This window comes from Pinus tabuliformis, chromosome 6 (genome assembly GCF_031772625.1).
Source record: "Pinus tabuliformis cultivar Carrire ecotype Pingquan chromosome 6, CPIR1, whole genome shotgun sequence".
NCBI lineage: Eukaryota > Viridiplantae > Streptophyta > Pinopsida > Pinales > Pinaceae > Pinus > Pinus tabuliformis.
Window position 1 is genome coordinate 786,930,321 of NC_142292.1, and position 6,977 is coordinate 786,937,297.

Below are 6,977 nucleotides of genomic sequence, written 5' to 3' on the forward strand. Positions count from 1 at the left end.
TACCTTTGCTTTCCGATGGAGGCTGTAGAGAAGCACCCGCATACATCTGAATGAACTCGCTCCAGAACTGCTCCTGCTCTACCATCCCGAACATGAAAAGAAGATTTTGCATACTTACACAAAGTGCAACCTTTGCATGTGCTCACTTGATCCAGCTTGCACTTGGGTAATCCGGTAGAAATTTGATGCATGATCTTCAAGGCCCCATGATGCAAGTGGCCCAGTCTCCTATGCCATAACTCGCCAATATCTTGGCCATGCATCACCTCTGCTTTGGAACTCAAAGTAGCACAGTCTTCTAACTGTAACTTATAGAGATTCTTCACTCGAATCCCTATCTGTTTGGTTTGTCCAATGCCTATATGCCTTAGGAAAGCCTTTCCCAAACTAAAGACTACATCATAGCCTTTATCCTCAAGCAAAGCAATGGACACAAGATTCGTTTTCGGCCCTGGTACATACATAACATTAGAAAGAGAGAGGGGAGAACCATGCTCCCTCTGAAACACAATCGTACCTTCACCTGAGACACAGTAATTTCCGTCATTGCCCATCTCGATCTGTATCTGGAGATCCTTCTCCTCCAAAGTGCTGAAAATAGTCTTGTCACCTGACATGTGGAAAGAAGCTCCACTGTTCAAGTACCAAACACATCCCATGTTTGATGAAACCATGCATGCAATAAGTGAGAAATCCATCTCAAATTGTGAAGCTAGAACATCACCATCAGATTCCTTGGAGGAACCTTTCTTGGACTTCTTCATCTTTGGACAACTAGTAGCATAGTGACCCAACTCATGACAATGAAAGCATCTCACCTTAGACTTGTCAAACTTCTTCCCTCCTTGAGAAGACTTGGATTGGGATGCCTTCCCTTTCCCTTTCTTAGCTTTAGATTCTAAAGCCAAGTTCTCTTCATCATCATTCATTGATGAAGAAGATCCATCTTTGGTGTTCCGTCTGATCTCCTCCTGCAAATCCGACCATAGTTGTTCCCAATCTGGCAGTTTGTCCCTTCCATTCACTGAGTCCTAGTAGCTATGCTAGCTCTTAGGAAGGCCAAGGAGTGCTAGACTCACCATATCGTCATTAGCGGTAGTGACACCTACGCTTGCAAGCTCATATCTGCAGTTAGTGAGCTTGTTCAGGAATGTAGTGATCGTATCACCCTTCTCACACTTGATCTTTTGAAGCTTGTCCTTCAGTGCCAACTTCCTCTGATCACTGCTATTCTAATATAAATCTTTCAATGTTTTCCACATTGCAAATGAAGTCTCCTTCCCATGGAGGCTCAAGACTATGTGATCTCGAACTCCCTCTAGGATGATTCTCCTAGCTCTAGCCACGTTCTTCTTCCAGTCTACAACCTGAGTAGCATCAGTAGGCTTAGGGACATCTTGATCAATGAAGTCCTTAATGCCATTATCTTCCAATACTACCTCCATGCGATCCTTCCAAGCTATGTAGTTTGAGCTGCCATCAAGGGCATACTCAAGCCTCAACCCAGTGAAGGCCATCTGGATGAAATCTGAACTGTGATGAGAACTAGATATCTATATCCCGAATAATAAACTTTGACTTTCTTTCTCTTGCTTGTATATTGTTCCTTGCTTGATTAACTGTGCTCTGATACCATGTAGAAATTTCACCTGTAGATCAAACTAGTAATGCAATGTACTAAAGCAAAACACATGATCTACTTCTACAAAACATTAAGCGGAAGCAAAATCAATTTCATGAGCAACATCAACCATAAACACATATAATTGATCAAGAGAAATAATCACACATAACACAGATATATCACTAGGGAAAGCACCAGCATAAAACCCCCAACACTGTATTATCAATCAAGTGGAAATCCTCTTCTGTTTACAAAAAATATCAGCTCAAGAGCTATCCTGTACTCTCTGCAATCAAAAGATGAAGATCATAGACTCACTATGCCTCAATATGTAGGCCTCAAGTCCACCAATCCCTTGTTTCCTTGCGCAATTTTGATTGGGGTCCAATTCATAACATGTGAGCATTGGCCCCAAATCATACTTGCTATCAACCGTAGGTCCAACTACGCAATCCTTGAGGACACTAGTTCCTCCTGCTTGCAAGGAATATTCCATGGGAAGATCCAAGCATCTGATAGTACACTGTCCCTCATTTGATCTCGACTGGGTTTCTGACAGAACTGACATGCAATAGTTATCCATGAGTGAATCCTCAGTTATCTAAAATAATAGTTGTCACATGCATGCAAGCATTATATTTTAACAACTTGTTAAAATAATCTAAGTGGACTTGACTAGTTAGAACTAAGTCAACTGATTCTCTCATTATAGAACTCATACTTAATTCCTCAATCAGTGGAGAGAATAAAGAATAAATTCCTCAATCAGTGGGACAACTAATTTGCATGTTCTCACAAAGACTTCAAGTTTAATTTTTCCAACTAATTAACTCATGGAGATTAATCAATTAATATTTTAAGCTATTGTTAAGACCAAATTCAATTTTACTTCTTATAAATAGACCAAGGACTGCTATAAATAGGAAGGGACCTAGAAATGTTATTTTTAGAACTTTCTATTTTTAGCAGTTTCACCTCTCACCCAAGGTGGCCAATGACCTCACTGGCCAAACTGCTATTTTTAGACATGCTATTTTTAGACATTCTAGTTTTAGCACATTCTAAATTTAGCATTTCTTGTTGCCCACTTTTGAACACTCCCTCTCAACAAGAAAGGGATTATCAACAACCCTGATCCTGTCTCTGTGGAACTCAAACTTTCCTTTTGACAATGCCTTTGTCAAAATATTTGCATCCTGTTCCTTGGTCGAAATGTACTGCAACATCATGATCCTCTTGACCACACAATCCTGTAGATGATGATAGTGGATATCTATATGCTTGGACCTGTCATGAAACACTGGATTCTCAGAGAGTTTAATGCAACTCTGATTATGACAATATATCACTGTAGGATCCATCATCTGACCAAACGATCCCACTAGAATCTTCCGCATCCAGATGGCCTCATATGTAGCCTGACTAGCTGCCATGTACTCTGTCTCCGCTATGCTAAGTGCAACACAATCAATATTTCACCCCGCCTAGATCTACATCGTCGTTTGGGTTTTAGCATTCCATGTATCTCACACAATCTCCACCCAATCAATCACCTTGTATTCAATAGCAATATTCATGTTATGTATACCCAACCCGCCTGTTAATTGACCTTATGTATGCTTAGGGTGCCCGTTTGTGCATTGAATAAGCATGGAGGCATAGGATTCATTTAATTTTGCCTGCATTGCATTTGTTGTTGTCTACATTGTGTTCGTTTTTGTGTTGGGTTGGCGTGGGCTTCATTGAATTTCTCCATTTAATTTTGGTTGTGTTGTGTTTATTGTTGTGTTGGGTGGAGTTCCAATGCCAATATATAGTCAAGAGGGGTGCCTTTTTCAGCAATGAAGCAGTGTACTAGTTTATGAGAACATCGAACTTAAAGGACAATCAAATCTTAAGGATTTCAAGGGTTTGCTTTCAGAAAACAATAAGTAACTTATTTATACCAGATCTTGATACATTTATTGATTCAGACTTATGCAGGAATGCAACAAAAGACAAATATACACCTAAACACACAGATGTAGTAGAAATAAAATTTCATTTCCTTAATATCAAAGAACTGAAATACGATTACATATAGAAATAGAAATAAACTAGCTCGGGCGATAGTAGCTTATCTCTGAGAAGAGATGTGGCAGCTACATGCCTCTGAATTATGTTACAATGAGGCTCAAGGACCTTTTTATTATTGAACAACAAGGGATACCCCTAAACAACCAAATCCCTAACCCCAAGTGATGGAACACCAAGAGTTTGTGGGCCCCATTGGGGGTAGTTGGGCAGCGAACTTCGCGGGATCGTAACTTGGTCATATTATCTATGTTTGGCACGTATAATACCTTGTTGGAAAGATCTCTCCAAGTACTACAAGATTTGTCGCATGACCCTACACCTATCTAAGATTATGGACCTACTACGGACCTCAAAAAAATGCCATTTAGGGGTCAAAACTGCTTTGAAAGTTTAGGACCTGAAAAAACTGCTAAAATTAGTAAATGTTGCTATAAACTAGGAAATTGATGAAACCAACTGGAGGTCTAGGTCGAATAGATAGGTGGCCACCAATATCCACCTGGATAAGTCCTCCTCCCTCAGGAAGCAATGGTCCCCATTGCGTGCAGAGCCTCCATGAGGTGAGAAAATTTCTGTTGAACCTAGTACCTGGTGAACCACTTACCCTGGTGACGGAGTTGGCCTACTTTGACAACTCGATATAGCTGGATCCTCCGTTGGCGAGTGTTCTTGATATGCGTGTCCATGATTGGATCAGTTGTGACATGTTCCCTGCAATCTGGGTTTAGTTCTGTTGGTGTGATTTGTTCTGCTATGTCAGATGTGTCCTATAATGGTCGAAAGTATGGTCAAAGGTGATCCACATTGAAAACTGGGTGTAGTCCAAGCAACAGTGGAATGTTGAGCTCAAAGGCATTGTCCCCTATAGTCTTGGTGATGGTATATGACCCATATCGAGTGAGTGAAGCTTGTGGTGGGGTCCAAAGAGACGTTCTTTCTGCAGATGTAGACAAACTTTGTCGCCCACCTAAAACTTACATGACCTGATGTTGATCATGTCGTTGCTTGTACTTAGCATTGACTTTGTCCAATATGTTATGGACCTAGTGCAGGTTGTGTTGAATACGCTTAATGAAGCCAATGCGAAGAACAAGCAACGACATAATCAGTATCCACAATGCAACTTTTTTATCAACCATATCTGCGTGGAGGAAATCTTATGACATAACCAAAATTGTGCGTTATAAAAGCTAAATAAAATCAACTAATCAAATTTTAAATAAACAAAATTAATATATTTAAAAAAATAAAATATTTCTCCTCCCATAATACAAACTTTAAATATTGTTACTTTAATTATTAGTCAACTCGAGTTAATAGCAAGGTCAAGGCATTACGGCATGCGTTATACCCTGCTGCCGCAGGGATAATAACAATTTTGAACATCCAGATAACTTCTAAATTTATTTAAATTATAAATTTACATTGAATCTGATTGCAAAATACAAGCCCTCCTATATCCATGTGACCGACCCTGTCATACCCACAGTTATATGATAATTCCATTTCCAAAACGTTCTGTGAAAAGTTGTTCTCCTCCGCAGCGAGGGAAACAGAGCCGAGAACAAAAGATTTAACGCACTTTTTTCAGCAGAAGAATCAATAAGCCAGAATGAGGCAGAAGAGATCCCCGGCAGCGATAGCTGCCGTTTCTCATACAGCCCTTTCGCTTGAAAACTACGCGCAGATCTACGCTTGCATCCACCAGATGAAAAATAAGAAAATTCAGGATTGCAAAAGTAACCCTCCCATGACCTGGAAGAACTTGTCAGAGGTAAGTTATCCTCAATAAACCTAAACGCCTCTCAAAATTTGTCGTTTCGTTGAATCTTTACAGTTTTTTATAGGTAAAAAAAAAATCCTCTGCTTGTATGGACTTTTTCCTTAAGAAAAACGCCAATAAATGCTAATTAATTTCTTAATTCACTGCAGGTGCTCAAATTACATGGTCTGTCGCGCGGCAAACACACCAAAGCATGTTCACCTGCAGAATTTTGATCTCTGATATTTTCTATGCAGTTTTTTGCAAAAATCTTTTGCAAACTAGTGAAATATTCCTTGCTTTCCACTAAATATAAAGATCTTGCTTCTTTCCTTATCATGCATCCTTTATGTTTTGCAGCCAGTTATCTTGGAAAAGCTTGAGCTTCTGGATATCTTCAATCCACACCGTTCGAGCACCGATCCGGATGATTTAGAGAGCGATCTACCGATGGAAGAGATGGAACGAGACCTGGCAGCTCTCGGATGGGTAGATTGTCCTTTAATTTCCGCCAACGTCATGGAAACATACTCTACGCATCATGTCCCTGCGCCTCTTATAATCGCTAAAGAAGCGCCAATTTGTTCTTCGCAGCATTTAATGTCTATACACTCCGACACTCCAAGAACTATGTCGGTGGAAACTACAGTGCAGACAATCCAGCCAAAGCTTTGATAAGGTTCGTTAGTTTCCCTTTACACTTACCCAAGCTTGCAAAAACCAAAATCCATTGTTTAAAATTTTGGTGATTATTACACTGTTCTTGTGACCAATGTAATGTTTCGATTCTTGAATTCTCAAGATATTTTTGTAGGAATTCACAAGAAGTAGATGGTAGGCTTTTATTTTATTTTTTTGGGAAATTACAAGTAGAAGATGGCGGGTGTTTGCACAGGGTCCAGAGAATTAGTTCCAAATAAGAATTATGATGAAATTTAGCTGAAAGTTTAAAATGAATTAACTAGTTTTGTGATGTTACAGGATGGATCTTATAAAATCGAGAACAGAGGAGTCGGGAGAAATTCAAGATAACCCGATATCTTCATAAAAGAAAACATTGAAAGTTGCAGAATTAGAGCAGCTCTTTGATAAGATTTTATGTTAGTTAAGATTACCATTTCTGAAACATGCAGATTTGGTATATTTTTTTTAGTTCTTTTGGAAGTCAAAACTCCATGCAAAATATGACATGGATTTGTGGATTTAGCTTGATTGCCTATCTGGTTGTATATGGCATTTCATTCATCCATACAGTAAGAAATACAATTCATAGCCTCATAGTTTCGATACAAAACTCTCGATTAAAAGTGGCTCTAGATATGATTGAATAGTAATAAATATGCTGTGCCTTCACTTATACACAACACAAGAGTTTATATGATGTATATATTAAAAAAATATAAAAGTCCATATTACTCCGAAACCAAAAAAGCTAAATTTTTATTTTAATTCATTAACACTGTGTTCAAAATATATTGTATAATTTACTTGTTATTTTTATTTTTATAAAATAAT

General features: G+C 38.8%; 1 long non-coding RNA gene across 1 annotated transcript; it reads left to right on the plus strand.

Moving 5' to 3' along the window:
* Positions 1-5,178: 5,178 nt before the first annotated feature.
* LOC149261111 (uncharacterized) lies at positions 5,179-6,734 on the plus strand. The gene is made up of 3 exons (XR_016248386.1): positions 5,179-5,474; positions 5,633-6,141; positions 6,444-6,734. It is a non-coding gene; the product is annotated as an uncharacterized LOC149261111 (long non-coding RNA).
* The last annotated feature ends 243 nt before the right edge of the window (positions 6,735-6,977 follow it).